The sequence below is a fragment of the Henckelia pumila genome, chromosome 1, assembly GCF_033568475.1.
Source record: "Henckelia pumila isolate YLH828 chromosome 1, ASM3356847v2, whole genome shotgun sequence".
Lineage (NCBI taxonomy): Eukaryota > Viridiplantae > Streptophyta > Magnoliopsida > Lamiales > Gesneriaceae > Henckelia > Henckelia pumila.
The window spans coordinates 3,099,993-3,121,643 of NC_133120.1; positions in this window are offsets into that span (position 1 = coordinate 3,099,993).

Sequence of the window (21,651 nt, forward strand, 5' to 3'; positions counted from 1 at the left end):
GAAAAGTACTCTCGAGTTTAGACATCCAACTTCTTGCTTGTTCAGGATTCTCGCCTCCCACCAAAGGTTTCGGTCCTACTTGCATAAATTTATTGATAGAGTAGCGACGTCTACCCTCATGATGACGATGTTGATCATCATGATGGCGGTGATGACGATGATGATGACCACCTCCCTGGCCAACACTACCGTGACTCTCATCAGCCATATCCTGAAAAGAATTGCACATTAAAATCCCAAATGCGCAAAAATTACTCAAAACTAATTCTAAATCCCAAGTACTAATCCCAAAATCTAAGCATGCTCTGATACCAAAAATGTAGTGACCCTGCATGGTATCACCTACTAACTGGCAACTAATAGCATGCATTTAGCAAAATAACTTAATAGAGTAAAACATGCGGAAACTTAAATTTACATATCAGCTTAGTAACATAATTCAGGCTTAAATCTGTAGTGATACAACCAAATCGAAATACTTAAAAGTAAACATTATACAGCTAAAACAAATCCTGCTGTATAAATTCCCCTGAAAAGATCCGGCTCTCTAGTCCTGCCTCGAACTACCGGCTCCGTCCATCCTGCGACCTGCCCCATAGAATAGGGTGTCCAAGATAACAACTAGGACGTGAGCGCTAACGCCTAGTACATAGACATGAGTAAACATATGTATATAACGCATGCAACATGATGACTTGTAAAGGGTCATCTGAAAAGTCATGCTTAGTACCGGCGCCACATGAGTGCTGCCACCGCACGGATCAACCTCTGGGTGAAACCACACTCGTCTAGTATACCAGTGTAGACAGACATAAATGCCCCCGCCGTCGCGGTACTCTCAGTGACAGACTATCGAGTATAGAGCTGAGCGGCTCTATAGTCAGGTATAACAAGGTATAGGCTCAACGTGTATATGCACATGACATAGCGGTAAATCATATATCATGCCATATAATAATGCCAAATAAATGCAACATATAAATATGTATACTCGCTGGCAATCTCAGTCAATGTGTACGTACCTCTAGGCTAGTTCAAGTATAGTAGGATCCTAGGTTCCAAGCCTATATTCAAAAGTTCACCGTATCACTACATAAATTCTATAAGCCTTAACTAAGCTAATAAGTACTCCCAAAACTTAAATAGATTACCGGACCATACCTTTGTCCGTAGATAGCCCTTTGGAGTCGCTAGTCCCGGATGACTATAACCACACCTTGGTTATTCCAGAACCTCTATTAAAACCGATAGGGCCCTCAAGTGTATAACTCACACTATATAACTGAAGAAGGAACCTCAGGAATTCGTAATTCAAATGAAATCAGACAAGCCCTATTTATAGGAAAAATTCCCGGCCAGGATCGGAACCACCGATCTCAGGATCGGAGCTTCTGATCCAACTCACGCCTTGCATGCATGACACGCCGGGATCGGAACGTCCGATCCGACGATCGGAGCTTCCGATCTCGCCTCCGATCAACACTTGTCAAAACTCGTGGCTGAGTCATTGGGTAAAGCTGGCAACCGGAGATCGGAACGTCCGTTCCAGGATCGGAGCTTCCGATCTCGGTGCTTCCACTAAGCTTCCGAAGTGGCTGGGATCGGAGCTTCCGATCTGGGTTCGGAGCTTCCAATCCGGCCCAAATTCAAAAGCCCAAATTCTCTTCCGAAGTCCAATAACACTCCGAAATTGATTAATTACCAACCTTTAATCATGTTTATCATATTATTATCTTAAAATGGAATCTGGGTTTGTGACGCCCGGGGCTGAGAAGGCAGGGAGTGATCGCCGGTGCCAAGAGGTTGCACAAACAATGAGCGGCTCCTGGTAGGCTTCTAGGCAGAGGGAGACATGAATGAACCGATCCCGTGCCGGAATGAGAGGGGATTCTGAGACTGTGTAGGTATGAGACTATATAGTTGAGAAGGGCTTAAAAAATTTCATATGTACTGCTCATATAATGAAGGTGCATCTTCTTTTCGGAAGCTCATCGCATAAGAACTCCAAAGTTAAGCGTGCTTGACTTTGGGCAATTATAGGATGGGTGACCCCCCTGGAAAGTTTTCCAGGGTGCGTGTGAGTGAGGACATAAGCACGCTGAAAAGACCCGTCTTGATACAGTGGGGCGTTTCAAATGGTATCAGAGCCGACCTCTCTTAGTACGGTATGGTTCGGGGACGAACCAAGAGGAAGCTGGTGGGCATGTGACGTCTGGGGCTGAGGAGGCAGGGAGTGATCGCCGGTGCCAAGAGGTTGCACGGACAATGAGCGGCTCCTGGTAGGCTTCTAGGTGGAGGAAGACATGAATGAACCATTTCCGTGCCGGAATGAGAGGGGATTCTGAGACTGTGTAGGTATGGGACTACATAGTTGAGGAGGGCTTAAAAAATTTCATATGTACTGCTCATATAAAGAAGGTGCATCTTCTTTTCGGAAGCTCATCGCATAAGAACTCCAATGTTAAGCGCGCTTGACTTGGGGCAATTATAGGATGGGTGACCCCCCTGAGAAGTTTTCCAGGGTGCGTGTGAGTGAGGACATAAGCACGCTGAAAAGACCCGTCTTGATACAGTGGGGCGTTACAGGGTTACTACAAATAATATGAAGAAAGACAAAGAAAATGCCATTAATGAATGTAAATTATATTAAACAAAGATTGTTTATACATAGAGTCATAAAAGCCCTTAGCCTCAAGTTGGCTAACCGGGCACCCACTCTTTCAATCTCCCACTTGCCCTAAAGCCAACTAGTCATACTACGTAATCACATTGCTTCGCGATGTTTGTCAAACAATGGTCCTGGCAAGGGCTTAGTAAGTGGATCAACGATATTGTCTGTAGAGGCCACTCTCTCGACAGTGATGTCTCCTCTTTCCACAATCTCCCGGATGATGTGGTATTTCCTCAGTACGTGTTTGGATCTTTGATGAGACCTTGGTTCCTTTGACTGAGCAACGACATCAGTGTTGTCGCAGTACACCGAAACTGGACCAACAGCTTCAGGAATTACGCCCAACTCTTGGACGAATTTCCTCATCCAAACGGCCTCTTTAGCAGCAGCTGATGCTGCAATGTATTCTGCCTCAGTGGCGGAATCCGCTGTGGTGTCCTGCTTGGAACTCTTCCAAGAGACAGCACCGCCATTAAGCACGAATACAAATCCAGAGGTTGACTTCGAGTCATCCACGTCGCTTTGGAAGCTAGAGTCGGTATAGCCTTCCAATTTCAATTCTCTTCCTCCATAAACCATGAATATATTCTTAGTCTTTCTCAAGTACTTAAGAATATCCTTCACGGCTTTCCAATGCATTTGACCGGGGTTGGCCTGATATCTGCTCGTGACACTCAGAGCAAAGGCTACATCCGGTCTGGTAGATATCATCCCATACATAATACTACCTATGGCTGACGCGTATGATATGTGTGTCATTTTCTCTATCTCTTCGTCAGTCTTGGGACACATAGACTTGGATAGAGAAACTCCATGACACATAGGTAGATGTCCTCTCTTGGACTCATCCATAGAAAACCTTTTCAATATGGTGTCGATGTAGGTTGCTTGAGTGAGTCCTATCATTCTCTTAGATCTATCTCTATAGATCTGTATCCCGAGAATATAGAAGGCCTCACCCAAATCCTTCATCGAGAATCTACCTGATAACCATATCTTTGTTGACTGCAACATCCCTACGTCATTCCCAATGAGTAGGATGTCATCAACATAATGCACTAAGAACGTCACCGCATCCTTAACTACTTTCTTGTACACGCACGGTTCCTCCGGGTTTTTGATGAAACCAAAGTCCTTTATTGTTTCATCAAATTTCTGGTTCCAACTTTTGATGCTTGTTTGAGACCATAAATTGATCTCTGAAGCTTGCATACCTTATGCTCGCTTCCCATGGATGTGAATCCCTCGGGCTGCATCATATAGATTTCTTCATTAATGTTTCCATTAAGAAATGCAGTCTTCACATCCATTTGCCATATCTCATAGTCATACCATGCTGCTATGGCAATAAGGATTCTTATGGACTTGAACATTGCGACTGGTGAAAAGGTTTCATCATAGTCAACTCCTTGTCTTTGAGTATAACCTTTTGCTACCAATCGTGCCTTGTAGGTTAGTACCTTGAAATCAGGCCCAAGTTTTCTCTTGTAGATCCATTTACACCTTATTGGAACAATTCCATCGGGAGGATCTACTAAAGGCCAAACTTGGTTTGTATGCATCGAGTCTATTTCCGACTGCGTAGCATCAAGCCATAAATTCGAATTCGCATCAGAAATTTCTTCCTTGAAGTTTCTTGGATCACATCCAATGTCGGGTTCACTTTGAGCCCCTTCAAGAAGAAGACCATATCGAATAGGAGGTCTAGAAGTCCTCTCGGATCTTCTAGGAATAGGCGTGTCAATCAATGGTTCCTGAGGTGTAGGATCGTTATTTTGTATCTCGGGTTCTTCTCGAATTTCTTCGAGTTCCATCATCTTGCCTTTCTTATCAAGTAAGAACTCCTTCTCCATGAAGGTGGCATTCCACGAAACAAACACTTTTGTTTTATTAGGATGATAGAAATAATATCCGATTGAATTCTTCGGATATCCTACAAAATAACATAAGGTGGAACGACTATCCAACTTATCTCCCACTGTCTGCTTCACGTAAGCAGGACATCCCCAAATCCTTAAGTACGAATACTTAGGAGCTTTGCCATTCCATAACTCGTATGGAGTTTTATTCACTTCTTTGGTGTGAACTTTGTTCAACAATAATACTCCCGTTTCAAGTGCATAGCCCCAAAACGGAGGGAGCTCAGTGAAGCTCATCATATATCGAACCATGTCCAACAAAGTTTGATTGCGACGCTCCGAGACACCATTCAGCTGAGGTGTCATAGGAGGAGTCCACTGAGAGAGAATCCCATTCTCTTTTAGATAGCTCAAAAACTCGGTACTTAAGTATTCTCCACCTCGATCCGATCGAAGTGCTTTAATACTTCTACCTAGTTTGTTTTATGCTTCAGCCTTGAATTCTTTGAACTTTTCAAATGATTCAGACTTATATTTCATTAAATATAAATACCCATACCTAGAATAATCATCAGTAAAGGTAATGAAGTAGGTGTGACCAAATTTAGTACCGATACTAAATGGTCCACAAACATCTGTATGGATCAAATCCAACAGATTTTGACTACGCTCAGGCTTCCCTTTGAAAGGAGATTTAGTCATTTTTCTTTTTAGGCAGGACTCACAAGTAGGTAGAGATTTAATATCAGACATATCAAACATGCCCTCTCCCACTAGCTTGTTCATCCTTCTTGAGGAAATATGACCTAGCCTAGCATGCCAAAGGTTTGCCGGGTTTTGACTATCATTTTTCCTTTTATTTGTTGTTACCGATTTATCAACATAATTAATTGGAACGTCTTTTAATTTTAAGTTATATAGATCGTTTTCAAGTTATCCATTTCCAATCAAACATTCATTCTTGTAAATATTGCAAATCTCATTTACAAAATTACAAAAAAAACCATCTCTATCAAGCATAGAAACAGAAATAATGTTTTTAACTAAATCTGGCACAAATAAAACATCTCTAAAAAATAACTTAAAATTGTTCTGCAAAACTAAATAAACGTCTCCCACTGCTTTGGCTTCAACTCTGGAACCATTTCCGAGCCTCAGCTGGGTCTCACCCATCCTAAGCTTACGACTTCTTGTCATCACCTGCAAATCATTGAAAATGTGAGATCCACATCCGGTATCCAATACCCAAGAAGTAGTATTAAGTGAAACATTTATTTCAATGTAAAACATACCCTTTGCAGTTCGCAACTGCTCGAGGTATTCCTTGCAGTTACGTTTCCAATGACCGGGTTTCTTGCAGTGATGGCAAACATCTCCAAATATGTTCATGTTTGAAGCTTTTGTCTCGGACTTCTTTTGTGGTACAATTTTCTTGGGTGGGGCAGAACGTTTCTTACCCTTTCCACTTGGCCCCTTGGAGTAAGAAGAGGAGCCAACCAAGAGTACCAGTTTATCCTTCTTTAATGTGGCCTCATAAGACACAAGCATATTGACCATCTCTTTAAGGGTGGCCTCTATCTTGTTCATATTGAAGTTCATGCTCCAAAGTCAAATCGAGTGTTATCGATTTTTCAATGAGCCCAATCATGTGTACCCCATGCTCAGGGACCGAAGTTCCATCTCGCATGCGGCATGTCATGAGCTCTTTGACGGTGGCATACCTCTCCGACATTGACTGAGCTCCAAAAAGTTTCTTGAGGTGCATGTGTATGTCAGCAGTATTCACGGCATCCTCAAATCACCTCTGGAGTTCATCAGACATTAAAGCTTGCATATAGCATTTAGCCTTGATATCATGGTCCCACCATTGATCAAGTTTTGCCAATTCTTCCGGACTTATATTAGCCGGTGCTTCCTTTGGAGGATTCTTTTCTAACACGTAGAAAATTTTCTCCGAGTTTAGAACAATCTTTAATTTACGGAACCATTCCATATAGTTTGCGCCAGTCAATTTGTTTTGTTCGAGAATTGAGTATAGTAGATTGCGCGAATTCATTGTAATGAAATACTGAAAAGAAACAGACAATAATCAATGATTGTTTAATTAATCTACTAAGACATAAAATATGGCGAAATTTAATTTTATGAATTTCACTCCCACTATTTTAACGATTTCACTACCCTCTAGTGAAAAACGGGAAACTTGTTTCCTTAGTGGGAACATGGAGTCCAATTGACAAACTATAGTCCCGAATAATATCAGCCAACCATAATTTTCAAAAGGTAGAGCCCAATTGCTTCCAAAGAAACCCCCATGTTTTTATCTCATGTCCAATAAGAGCCCAATAATATAACGCCGTTTAATGTGACATGTCAAGATGATCCATCAATATTAAGTTGTGATGGACGGTCGACATGTGGATGCCCAATAATATGAGTCAATCCCATGGGAGTTCCACCCAACTTACAACATGTGTCGATCCAATGTACAACTTTCCGACAAACGAGCCCCCCCAATAATATGAGTCGGACCGTGCCCGCGGTTAGCATCTCATACATTGATCGTTGATGGAAGGTAGGAACATTTAAACAATATTTAAATTCCCTTTTGTTTATCTTGATATCAATTTTAAATCATATTTAAATTGAGGGATTTTTAATTTTGAAAATTGTCTCATCATGCAATATTTGTATGCTTGCGGGATTCATACAATTTAGTCTAAACATGCATACAACAATAATATCATATATTATTTAAAAGATGATCGATCCCAATCAGTAATCGACCCGTGGTTGCCAATCACGAGTCTAAGTCCAATCCTAGGTGATATGCAAGTATGCAATGCAATCCTATTACATTGAGCTTCCAATTTACATTTCTTCGGTCTTTATTGTCTGCTGGGCCCACCTTTGTCTTCAAATCTTTATCTCCCACTAAGTCTAATAAATTTACAATAAATTTTGATGACAAGTAGGGGATACATATTTAAGGGTGGGAACGGGCCATAAACCAGACCCACTTTTTATTACAAATTACAATTCAAATTGGGCTATAAACCAAACCCATTAATAAAACCCAACAACAATAAAACCAAATGTAAATAACCTAACATACACCTACCAATTGATCATGGCAATCATCCTTTTATCCAATAATTAATTCAATAATTAAATAATTGGATAACATGCAATGACATCATAATTAAAAAGATAAAATCAAATTTTATCTTATCCTTTCATAAGATCATATCTTATCATCAATTGTACCAAAATAATTAATTTTATAAAATCTAATTTAACGGATAAAATTTATAAATTTTCCAAAAATTCAAATTTATCCGAAAATCAATTTTAAAAATTTCGGACTCAAACAATTTGATCCGATGCCTCGTGGACCAATCAAAAACAATTTTCGATCGGACCAAAAACTAAAATTTCAAAAATTCAAAAAATCTAATTTTTTTAAATTTCCGGACTGCCCGGGACATTCCCGGGCAGCCCCGCCTCCACGTGGGACAGGGCTGCCCACGTGGAGGTGGGCAGCTCGTACGTGCGCTGCCCCGGGCAGCGAGATTGCCCTAGTTTCAAATTTAATTTTTAAAAATTTTCATTTTGTTTCAAAAAACCGAGGCTAAAAATTTTGTACAATCGATTAATTTTAATCGTTTGATCAAATATTACGACCTGGCTCTGATACCACTGTTGGAACATGCGTTCTCTGATCACACGGATGTGATACCCGGAGCAGCGGAAGTTTAAAAATTTTATTTTTCGATATGGAACGATTCCATATCGTGGGTATCAAATCCTAACGATTAAAATTGTTGCAAGTAAAATAATAAACACACAATTAAATATTTTACCTATTCAAGCAAAGGCTTGATTATGGACTCCAACAGAATTTAATCTGCTCATCTTGTAAATCCAGGGAACCGATGACTATCACGATCAACCTCCGGAATTAAGTCCACGAATAGAAAACTAAAACCCTCTGATTGATTGCACTAGAAATCAATCAGATGTTTATCGAAGAGAATAAACAGATTTGATCTGTCAATTCAGAATGTAATTTTTCACAAAAATTACAGACTGAATTATCTCAAAAAGGAGTAGAGGATTTTTGAAAATTCCACTTGAAAATATATGTGTGTAATTCGAAAATTGCAAGACTGAAAGCTCATGATTTTCGAACACTACACATGTATTTATAGATAATTTCTAGACTCGATTAAGTTATAATTGTATTAGGACTCTAACTCCTTAAGGCCCACAATCCATAACTTAAGCCCAACAAGCCATGCCTGTTATTATAGAAATTAATATAAAATTCATCATGACTCCGATTGATAAACCGATTTTACCAATGTGCACAGAAACCATTTCTGCATCTTTTAAAGTCAAGATAATTTTTCTGAATCGAAATTCATTGATTTCCAAAAATGCCCATCCCTATGTCATTTTAGGAAATTCCACTCCCTTTTAGTTAAGAAGTCCAACTTCTCTTTCATTAAATTTAACTCTTTAAATTTAAATATCTCAACGGGGTTTAGTAATTAATTACTTGTGTGACCCTCAATGGTTCAGGGATACAGCTAGCCATGGGCTCACAACTCCTTGTGACTCGAAACAACAATTTCCGACTTACCCATCGAATCATGGTAAGAGCGCCTAGCAACATCGCCCCATGATTCCCTAGGTATCACTGATAGTGCCTGCAAGAACCAGTAGATTTTGGTTAGCGTACAGTACGGTCCCTTCATCCATATATCCCGATCGAATCAACAACCATTGGTGCATCAAGAGTCGTTCGAGATTCGACAACTATGCAATGCATCTTGAAGATCAAATAGTGACATCGCATGTGCTACTAGGAAACCATTTCTTAAAGCACATCATGTACTCTGGCCAGAGATTTGTCGCACTAATATCTCCTCAGATCGCATAGGATATCCACACTCGCAAGTATGTGGTGAATCCTTGACAACAAAGCATCGACTCCTATATGTGTCATAACTATATCCAATCCCGACACCTGATGACCCCAATAAAGTCGGTAAACGAGTCAAATTACAGTACTAGAATATAGAGTCTCAATGATGTTTCAAGTAGTAAGGACTAATGGTGTACAACCAAAAACGCGGACTTTATCCACTCGATAAGTGATAACCACTTGGAAAGTCCGAATAGGGTAGTTCGATCATTCATCATATGAATATCCATTTGCATGCTTTGAACATCTCCATGTCCATTACCAATGAAACGTCGTACTTGGCATCACAAATGCTAGTCTCAATCTCGAGCGATCCTTATCCTTATTAGCGGACGGCTCAATTGACTAGGAACTGTTTAGAATATTTAGTGACTATAAGATGTGTTTCATAATAGTGATCTCTCTTTATTCACTATCTCATCTTACTTACACTATAGTATATTCAAGGTCTTTATCAAAACAACAATAGTATATCACAATATAACAATATGAAGAAAGACAAAGAAAATGCCATTAATGAATGTAAATTATATTAAACAAAGATTGTTTATACATAGAGTCATAAAAGCCCTTAGCCTCAAGTTTGCTAACCGGGCACCCACTCTTTCATCTTTTTCTCTCAATTCTTTCTCATCAAACGTTGCATCAAGGCTAGGGTTCTTCAGAGTCTCGAGGCTAGATCGTCCTACCGCTCAGGTTAATTCCAATCAATCGATTCAGGCAAGTTTTTATCGTTTTGAAACTCATTCAAGAATATAGCTATTTTAAATATTTAAACCCTATGTTGAAGATTGATGATCTATGCATATTTCTTGATGATTCATGAATATTTATGATTAATTGTGAAACGTGAGGCGTTCCTGATGTTTTCGGTACAAGTTTGATGAGTTGTAAGGGCTTAGATGTTTGAAATCCAAGTTTTGTGTTTGAGTGTGTTGGGTATGGATTTTTTATTCAAATCTTTGAATTAATGGATTGATGAATGAGTTTTGAGGTGTTATTTGAAGGTTTATCAGAGTTTTGAATTGTTTTTCCAAGGTTCAAGAAGATTGGTCGAATTAGGAACCCAAAAATCTGATTTTCGTGAAAGCTGTTCGCAGGCCAGAATTTTTATTTTGCGAATGTCCAGACCCTGGAATGGGGTCCAGAAGATTATCCGGGTGCCCTCTGTCCCTAAAAAATAAAATTTTTGTTGTGCCCGGATGTTGGCACGGGGTCCGTGCCCCATCCGGACAGGGGTCCGTGCACGGATCCGGACATGGGTCTGGAATGCCTCTGTCCCAAAATTTTTAACCTTCGTTTTAACGGTCCTAAATTCATGTTCATGTTATTTTAAGATGTCTTAAGTATATTTAGGAGGTTTTATGGAAACATATCAAGTTTTGAATGTCCGTGACATACGGAACAACTCACGTGGACCAAATATACTGTGTAATGTTAGTTATGTTTTCAACCTTCATAAAAAACTATTTTTTTCATGAAAATTATGAAATGTAGGAAGTATTTTATGCATTAAAGGTTCTCACATTGGTTTATGCATGAACAATGTTGTTTTATAAAAATTACGTTTGAAGGAATAATGATGATGTGCATTAAGCATGATATGATACGACGAACGTTATGATGTATGGAAAAGATTTTTGATGATTTATGCGTCTTGTGGTGATTACATGGGGTATGCACTTCGGGATGAGCTCCGGAGCGGCTATCCAAACATGGCTCACGGGATGGTTATACGAGGTATGCATTTCGGGATGAGCTCCGAAGCGGCTATCCAAAGAATGAAAGTTACGGGCATAATGTCATATGCTTGTTGATCAACAGAAATTTATGAATGGCTCATTATGACGGTTGCCACACTACTCATACTTCATCACCTCAAATATTTCTTATGTTATTGCTACATAAAAGTTAAGCTTATTGAATGAATGTTTAAATAATGTTTTCTCTTTTAAAGTAGAAAAATCTTATTTTTATGCATTTTTTTGCTGAGTCTTTAGACTCACTATACTTGAATGGTGCAGGTAATGATGATGTGGATGCATTCATTGATGATTATGTGGGAGGACATGAAGAAGAGGCATGGGTCGGTCCATCGGGCAATGCATGAGTGCGAAAGCTTTTGAATGGAAGTTGTTTAAACATTTTTAGTTGAGGAGAGGAAAATAACTATTGAATTTTATGATTGATGGCCATGTTTGGCAAAAACTTTTAGATGCCGTTTTTTTATTGTGCACTTTTAATACGCGCATTCTTAATAAAGAAGATGATGCTTCCGCAAATTTTTGATTTTTCCCTAAATTTAAAGTATGTATGCTGAGTAACGTTTCGATGTAAAATTTGGGACGTTACATCAATAATCGCATAAACAATACAACATTTATTAAGAATTTCGAGTTCTGAAACATGTTCCAACATATAACTAGATTGACATGTTGTTTTGACTTCTAAACCGAGTCTCACTTCTATTCCTCAATCATGATGCAAACCAAGTCTCCGCTGACTTGATCCTGCCCCACCTGTTGCCAAGTACACATACAAAACAAAGCAACAACCAGATAACTCCGGTGAGAATGATATTCCCAGTAAAAGCAACATAACATGCAATAACAATTAATATCTCAATAACATGAAATACAGACAACATATTCAATGTTAATACGAATTAAATGCATGTCTTTAAAATCGGGATATCAACTTTGATAAACAAGGGATTTCTGCTATGATTTTGGGATCCCGAGGATTGGACCACGTAACAAATCACCGACTCTCCCGATCGAGGTGGTGCCACGAGTATCCATCCTCTTGACTTTAATGCGACTATAAGGAGTATGCTGACACTAGGTGAACTTCTACAACCCAGGAAACTTTCTATATAGCCCCCAAAATGTCTAAACGAAAAGGGCGTACAGCGCGCTGAACATCAAAGATTTAGACTCGAGACGAATGCATAAGAAAAACGTAAAGCATTAAGCCATATAACAAAAGTTCAAACAACAAAATACAAGTTCCCCATTCTAGAACAAGTATTGATGCAAGTATGTGATTTAAGGGAAAACTCAATAACCAACTATCTTGAGTGTGTTATCCCGCTAAAACGCTGTCTGCTTGTACCTTTCGATTCGAATAGCTCCAACTCTGGATAAGCGCTCTTCGTCCAAATCTTTGACGTTCGACTTCTGCTAACTCTGGGCTAAACAAACTTCAAATGAATCTGTACGGAGGCAAAATAAGATCAACAACAACGAACAAACCCAATAGACAAAGTTCAACAATTCAAACGGTTCAAAATCCCAAAACTCAAACCGGCGGCATAACGACTATATACTGATCAAACCGGAAACACAGACAGCAGTATAGCTTCCCAAACAACTCAAATCAATGCTAAAACATCAAAAACCATTCAAATCCAACACATCTCGAAATCCACTTTTTCGAATTAATCTTCCAAAAATCATAACAAATCCGAACGACGCTTTATTTCAAAACCGACTGAGAATAATCGATAAGAACTAGCTCAAGAGCAACATAATCAAAACTCAATAAATTCTAACAACATCCGAAAATAGAAGTATAACTGATCGGAGAAATACTTACTATAGAACGAAGCTCTCGCTGACGTGATCGCGAATCTACCTTCGAAAATAAATTCTAACGGACGGATCAACCGAAAACTAGAATAACAAAGCTTGAAGAAATATTTTCCAAGCTTCAATGGAGGAAACCGATATGGGGAAGGAGATGGATGAGTGAAGACAAGTCAACACGCTAAGATATTATAACAAACTCCATATATGCGTTTAGTCCTTGAAATTTCCGAAAATTGAAAAATAAACCCTGATCAAAATCAAATCGGCTCTTGAATTTTGAAATCTCTGATTATCTCAAATAAACTCAATTAAGATAAAATTGGGGCGTTACAAAGGACACACGTAAGTACCAGAAAAATTATGTAACATGTAGCCGATTCCGGAATCAGATTTAATCTTAAATTACGATAATTATCCTAATTTGTTCAATGTTCTATTTCTAGAACAATCAAACCTATTCAAATATTGATGGATTAATTTTTCAAAATTCTAATCAAATTCAAACGCATGAAGAACTTTGAGAATTCAGTTTTCACCTAAACTGTAGTAGCCCGAACCTTAATTGAGTAATTAAAGGATTAATGCTAATTAAATAAATTGGGGATTGGACGGATCGGAAGCTCCGAAGGGACGATCGGAAGCTCCGATCGGGATCGGAAGCTCCGATGAGGATCGGAGGCACCGATGATATTACGTCATCCATGACGTGTGGCTGGATCGGAAGCTCCGATCAGGACCGGAGGCTCCGATCACCCCTATCTGGAGTCAACAAGTGATATTTTGACACGTGGCAGATCAGGATCTTCGGAAGCTCCGATGGCAGGATCGGACGTTCCGATCGAGGATCGGAGGCTCCGATCGTTGTCTATAAATAGAAGGCCGAGACTTCATTTCTCCTTGCCAATTCCGGATTTCCTCCCTATTTCTAGTCATATTCGAGCTGTTCTAGTCTTCTTAGGCTTGGTCCGGAGGTCGGAGAGGCGTTCGGTAGTCGTAGCGGAGTTGTGCCCAAGTTCTGGAGGCATCGACATCAAAGGGCTAACGACGGACGAAGGTATAGCTTTTGCTTCCTATAAATATTTAGGAGTATGCAATAGCTTAGTTAAGGCTTTTAGAGCACTTTAATGATAGTAGTATCATTTCGCTGTGTAGGCGGACTTTAGGCTTGGACTTAGAGCTGGTAGTGCCTACCTGGTATTTTGAGGTACGGAAGTACTGTTCGAGATATCCTGACTGAGTATGCATTTATTATGTGACCGCATGATTTATATGCCATGATATTATGCTGCATTCATTTGCATCTTGCTGTATCTCCTTCGAGATGTATGTTAGTAGGGTTGTACCCTATCCTGTTAGTGGATGGACTTCCATCGATTTGGGTCCGGCGTATCCACAGTTATCTCGGTATGGGAGCCACCTCCTGAAGCGACGGCACAACGTGCTACATACCAGGGCCCCGTCTGTCTCTGTTATCTGATCCTTGACGTCGAGTCTATAGGGAGTTCACTTTGCATGCATTTATACTCATACTCTCGCACTGAGCGTTTTATGCTCACGTCTCGTACTCTGTATTTTCTGGACACCCTATTCCATGGGGCAGGTTTGCGATTGGACGAGGAGGGTGGATCCAGGAGGGGCTAGTCAGTGGTTGGCCAGCTGGAGCTTCGTCTAGGCTTTATTACTGTTGTTTGGGTTTATACAGCTATTCGATTTGGTTGTATATTATTGGATAATTACAGATTCCTTTACTTGGGATTGTATAATGTTATTGGTTTCCGCAGTTTTATTCTGATATCTGTTTCTTTAAGTTAATTGCATGCCTAAGTTCTGTTTAGTAGGTGATCCGGGTAAGGGTCACTACATTTATGGTATCAGAGCATGCAAAATATTTCTTGGGATTTAGTCTCATCTTGAGGTATTTTTGTAGATGTCAAATCGTGACGACCAGAGTTCTCATGGCAGTGTTGGTGGGCGTTGGGGTGATGCCGACCGGGAGCCTCGTCGAGAACGGCGTCATCGTCATCATGACGACGAGCGTTTCACTGTGCGTCGATTCTTAGCTATGGGTCCTAAGCCCTTAGTTGGAGGTGAGTCTCCGGAGGATGCGGAGAACTGGTTAGACCGCATGGAGACAACTTTTCAGACTTTCCAATGCACCGATGAGCAGAAGGTGGAGACCCTTGGCTATCTTCTTGATGGGCGTGCGCGCAGGTGGTGGAGGTTTACTTCTACACCTTTTCTTGCGGCGAGAGGAGTAGCCACCTGGGCCGAGTTTCGCACAGCTTTCCAAAAGCGGTATTTTCCTCCTGCACTCCGACAGTCGAAGGCAGGCGAGCTACTGAGTCTGCGACAGGGAACCATGTCTATCGATGAGTATCAGCAGAGGTTCTTTGATCTGCTATCCTATTGCCCCGAGATTGCTGATAGCTCAGAGATGAAGTATAATCTGTTCCTTCAGGGCCTTAACCCTGAGATCCATGATCGTGTGGCGGTTGGCGACGACATGTCCTACGAGGGTTTGGTGAGCCGTTGTCATCAGGCAGAGGACAGCATTCGGCGGAACAGGTCTTTCCCTCAGTCGAGGCCTGCTAGTTCTTTGGGTCCCTGTGCCCAAACTTTCAAGAAGTCTGGATCTTCTTCTTCCTCTGGTTCTGGAGGTATTGTCCGTTATGGTAAGAAGGACAAGTGTGATCACTGTGGGAAGAACCATCCATCCGACAAGTGCCGCAGAGCTTCTGGAGCTTGTTTCCGTTGTGGAGAGACTGGTCATATCCGGAGGGATTGTCCACTGTCTGGGGGAGGTGGTTCTGGTTCTGGTACAGGATCGGGTTCTCAGGCTACCGTTCAGCAGAGGTCGCAGGGACAGTCTGCTGGGAGTTCTCATTTGAGGCCACGAGCTTCTGGCCAGGTGTTTGCCCTGAGACATGATCAGGCTGTGGAGGAGAATGAGAAAGTCATCGCAGGTACATTTATGCTTTATGGTATACCTGCTCTTGTACTTATTGACACTGGTGCATCTCATTCCTTCATTTCTGCACGTTTTGTTAAGAGGCATAAGTTACCATGCATTGCACTAGACGTAGTGATGTATGTTTCTACTCCGACGGGCCAATCTGCTTTGGCTAAGCGTCTAGTGATGGGTTGCCCTTTAGAGTTCGAAGGGAATGTTCTGTTGGCGAATCTCATGGTCCTGGCGATGGACGACTTTGATTGCATTCTGGGAATAGATGTGCTGACTACCTATCGAGCTTTAGTGGACTGCTATCAGAGATTAGTACGCTTTCATCCGGAAGGGAGTGAGAGTTGGTTTTTCTATGGTGAGGGAGCGCGACCCCCGATGCCTTTGGTATCCGCTTTGAGAGCCTGTCGAGCTCTAGAGTCTGGCGGGGAAGGCTTCCTTATCTATGCAGTTGATTTGTCCGCTGAGAGTATTGGGATAGAGAGCATTCCTGTTGTGGATGAATTTCCAGATGTGTTTCCTGATGAGATTCCGGGTTTTCCTCCTGCTAGGGAAGTCGAGTTTGGCATAGAGTTGATGCCGGGTACTTCGCCTATTTCTAGAGCACCGTATCGTCTGGCACCGTCAGAGATGCGTGAGTTGAAGAATCAGCTACAGGATCTTTTGGACAAGGGGTACATTCGTCCTAGTGTATCTCCTTGGGGAGCTCCTGTTCTCTTCGTGAAGAAGAAGGATGGGTCGATGCGGCTGTGCATTGACTATCGGCAGCTGAATCGAGTGACTGTGAAGAACAAGTATCCGTTGCCTCGTGTTGATGACTTGTTTGACCAGCTGCAGGGCACATCAATTTACTCCAAGATTGATTTGAGATCTGGGTATCATCAGTTGAGAGTCCGTGATCAGGACGTAGCCAAGACTGCATTCCGTACTCGCTATGGGCATTACGAGTTCCTAGTGATGCCATTTGGTTTGACTAATGCGCCGGCTATATTCATGGATCTGATGAACCGTGTCTTCAGGAAGTATTTGGACAAGTTTGTCGTGGTCTTCATTGACGACATCTTGGTGTATTCGCGTAATACGGAAGAGCATGTTTCTCACTTGCGGTTGGTACTGCAGACTCTTCGAGATGAGCAATTGTACGCCAAGCTGAGCAAGTGTGAGTTCTGGATGGATAGAGTGGTTTTTCTTGGCCATATCATATCCAGGGAGGGGATTTCTGTTGATCCAAGCAAGATTGAAGCGGTACTTAATTGGTCGCGTCCGACGACAGTTGCTGAGATCCGTAGTTTTCTGGGTCTAGCAGGGTATTATCGTCGCTTCATTCTGAACTTCTCTCAGTTAGCTCGACCGTTGACGCAGCTTACCCGCAAGGGTGTGGATTTTGAGTGGTCCTCCGAGTGTGAGGAGAATTTCCGTGAGCTTCGACGGCGGTTGACTTCTGCGCCGGTGTTAGCATTACCGTCCGGATCTGGAGGGTATGTAGTTTACACGGATGCTTCTCTTCAGGGGTTAGGTTGTGTACTGACTCAGAATGGGCATGTGATCGCATATGCTTCTAGACAGCTGAAGCTTCACGAGGACAACTACCCAGTCCATGATTTGGAGTTAGCAGCCATTGTGTTCGCTTTGAAGATCTGGCGTCATTATCTGTATGGCGAGAAATTTGAGATCTTCACCGACCATAAGAGTCTCAAGTATTTGTTCACTTAGGCGGAGTTGAGCATGAGGCAGAGACGTTGGATGGACTTGCTTAAGGACTATGATTGCGAGATTAAGTACCATTCGGGAGCTGCTAATCTCACCGCTGATGCTTTGAGTCGCAAGGTGCGACTATCCGCACTTCAGACTTGTTCGATGTCTAGTGCGATCAGTGACTGTTGTACTTCAGGTTATACCTTCAAGCATAAGAAAGGTATGCAGAGTATCCAGATGTTTGCGATATTATCTGAGCCAGCCTTGTATTCGCGGATCCGAGATGCTCAGATGTCTGATTCAAAGACCCAGCGTTTAGCTCGTCTAGCTAACGAGGGTAGCTCGTCTGGATTTCATTATCAGTCAGATGGCTTTCTGTGTTTGTCTGGTAGGCTTGTGATTCCACAGGATGAAGAGTTGCGAGAGGAGATTTTATCTCAGGCACATCGCACTAAGTTGAGTATTCATCCTGGGAGCAACAAGATGTACAAGGATCTACGTACTCGTTTCTGGTGGAAGGGAATGAAACGCAGTGTTTATCAGTTTGTTTCGAGATGTTTGGTGTGTCAACAGGTCAAGGCCGAGCACCGACGACCTGGAGGATTGCTTCAGAGTCTGCCTATTCCTGAATGGAAATGGGAGTTTATCACTATGGACTTTGTGACCCATTTGCCGGTATCCCCAAGGAACTGTGATGCTATCTGGGTTGTGGTGGACCGACTCACCAAGTCAGCGCATTTCATTGCCTATAGCCGAGAGTACTCTGTGGATCGCATGGCACGGATGTACATTCAGGAGATCGTCCGACTTCGTGGAGTGCCTGTGAGCATTGTCAGCGATCGGGACCCCAGGTTTACTTCTAGATTCTGGGGGAGTGTTCAGCGTGCGATGGGTACTACTCTCAGTTTGAGTACAGCCTATCATCCGGAGACTGATGGTCAGTCAGAGCGCACTATCCGTACGTTAGAGGATATGCTTAGAGCGTGCGTCATGGATTTTGGTTCAGCCTGGCAGGATCATTTTCCGTTGATCGAGTTCGCTTACAACAACAGCTATCACACTAGTATTGGGATGGCACCTTTTGAGGCGTTGTATGGGCGACGTTGTCGTACTCCACTCTTCTGGGAAGAAGTGGGGGAGAGACAGGCTGAAGGACCGGAGTTTATCCAGCAGGCGATAGACATTGTTGATCAAATCAAGAAACGGATTAAGACTGCACAGGATCGTCAGGCCAGTTATGCTAATATCAAGCGTAGGCCCTTGCAGTTCGAGGTCGGGGAGAAAGTGTTTCTGAGAGTGTCACCTTTCCGCAAGATTCTCAGATTTGGCCTTAAGGGTAAGTTGTCTCCCAGATTTATCGGTCCGTTTGAGATCTTGGAGAGTATTGGCGATTTGGCTTATCGACTAGCTTTGCCACCGCATCTATCCAGTATTCACGACGTGTTCCACGTATCTCTGTTGCGACGATATGTGGCGGATGAATCTCATATCCTGCAGCGATCTGAGGTTCAGGTAGACAAGGATTTGACTTATGTTGAGAAACCTCTTCGCATCCTTGATTATAAGGATAAGGTTTTACGGAACAAAGTCATTCCTTTGGTTTTAGTTCAGTGGCAGCGCCGAGGCACTGAGGAAGCTACTTGGGAGCTTGAGGACAGGATGCGTAAAGACCATCCTGAGTTGTTTTGATTTCATTCTTTAAGTTGTATTCAGTTGCAAACTCTGTAAACATTGGATTTGAATAAAGAATGTTTCTGATTTCTGTATTTGCATTCGGTACTTAAGATCTGATTTCGAGGACGAAATATCTTAAGTGGGGGAGAATGTAGTAGCCCGAACCCTAATTGAGTAATTAAAGGATTAATGCTAATTAAATAAATTGGGGATTGGACGGATCGGAAGTTCCGAAGGGACGATCGGAAGCTCCGATCGGGATCGGAAGCTCCGATGAGGATCGGAGGCACCGATGATATTACGTCATCCATGACGTGTGGCTGGATCGGAAGCTCCGATCAGGACCGGAGGCTCCGATCACCCCTATCTGGAGTCAACAAGTGATATTTTGACACGTGGCAGATCAGGATCTTCGGAAGCTCCGATGGCAGGATCGGACGTTCCGATCGAGGATCGGAGGCTCCGATCGTTGTCTATAAATAGAAGGCCGAGACTTCATTTCTCCTTGCCAATTCCGGATTTCCTCCCTATTTCTAGTCATATTCGAGCTGTTCTAGTCTTCTTAGGCTTGGTCCGGAGGTCGGAGAGGCGTTCGGTAGTCGTAGCGGAGTTGTGCCCAAGTTCTGGAGGCATCGACATCAAAGGGCTAACGACGGACGAAGGTATAGCTTTTGCTTCCTATAAATATTTAGGAGTATGCAATAGCTTAGTTAAGGCTTTTAGAGCACTTTAATGATAGTAGTATCATTTCGCTGTGTAGGTGGACTTTAGGCTTGGACTTAGAGCTGGTAGTGCCTACCTGGTATTTTGAGGTACGGAAGTACTGTTCGAGATATCCTGACTGAGTATGCATGTATTATGTGACCGCATGATTTATATGCCATGATATTATGTTGTATTCATTTGCATCTTGCTGTATCTCCTTCGAGATGTCTGTTAGTAGGGTTGTACCCTATCCTGTTAGTGGATGGACTTCCATCGATTTGGGTCCGGCGTATCCACAGTTATCTCGGTATGGGAGCCACCTCCTGAAGCGACGGCACAGCGTGCTACATACCAGGGCCCGGTCTGTCTCTGTTATCTGATCCTTGACCTCGAGTCTATAGGGAGTTCAATTTGCATGCATGTATACTCATACTCTCGCACTGAGCGTTTTATGCTCACGTCTCGTACTCTGTATTTTCTGGACACCCTATTCCATGGGGCAGGTTTGCGATTGGACGAGGAGGGTGGATCCAGGAGGGGCTAGTCAGTGGTTGGCCAGCTGGAGCTTCGTCTAGGCTTTATTACTGTTGTTTGGGTTTATACAGCTATTCGATTTGGTTGTATATTATTGGATAATTACAGATTCCTTTACTTGGGATTGTATAATGTTATTAGTTTCCGCAGTTCTATTCTGATATCTGTTTCTTTAAGTTAATTGCATGCCTATGTTCTGTTTAGTAGGTGATCCGGGTAAGGGTCACTACATAAACCGCACACTGAAATCGAATACTATTTCTAGTCGGTTTTACCATGTGTTGATTATTAAAGTGATCAAAATCAATCCCTCATCTGTCGACTTAGGACCAATTAACATGCAAGCAAACAGTTGATCAGGCTATTCACAAGACAAAAATAAATCTAACAATCAATAAGATAGAATCAAATCTGAAAATCCCAAATAAACATACAAGTTTTCTACATAATGTTTTCCGGCCAAATCACGTGGCCTTGATCGAAAAGAAAGAACTACTCAAGGTCTAACATAATTCTCAACCAAAGCATCCAAAATATAAAATAAAAAGAAAATAAGAGAAATAGAATGATTTTGAAGAGTATCTGCCTCTTTATTCTTCAATCTGCGTTCGGAACCCCTCTTTTGATGCTAAAAGATCTATTTATATGCCCAAATATTCAAAAGATCGAGTCCTACTCGACCAAGGAATTTTCCAAAAATAAAACTCTGCCCGTCCTTCTCGTTCGAGCGCAAAAAGGTGCACTCGAGCGAGCACACTTATGTCCCAAAGAATTATTTTTTTTCTTTTCTCGCTCGAGCGCGCGCGCCCTCGAGCGAGAGATTTTATGCCCCGTGAAATATTCTCACACAGACCATGCCCCGCAGATGCGCTAGTTTCTTGCGCTATAGCGCTCTCATCAGCTCAATAGCGCTATGATGTAGCACTATTTCTTAGCGCGATAGCACTTCTTCTAGGGCCCTTCGTTAGAGCGAT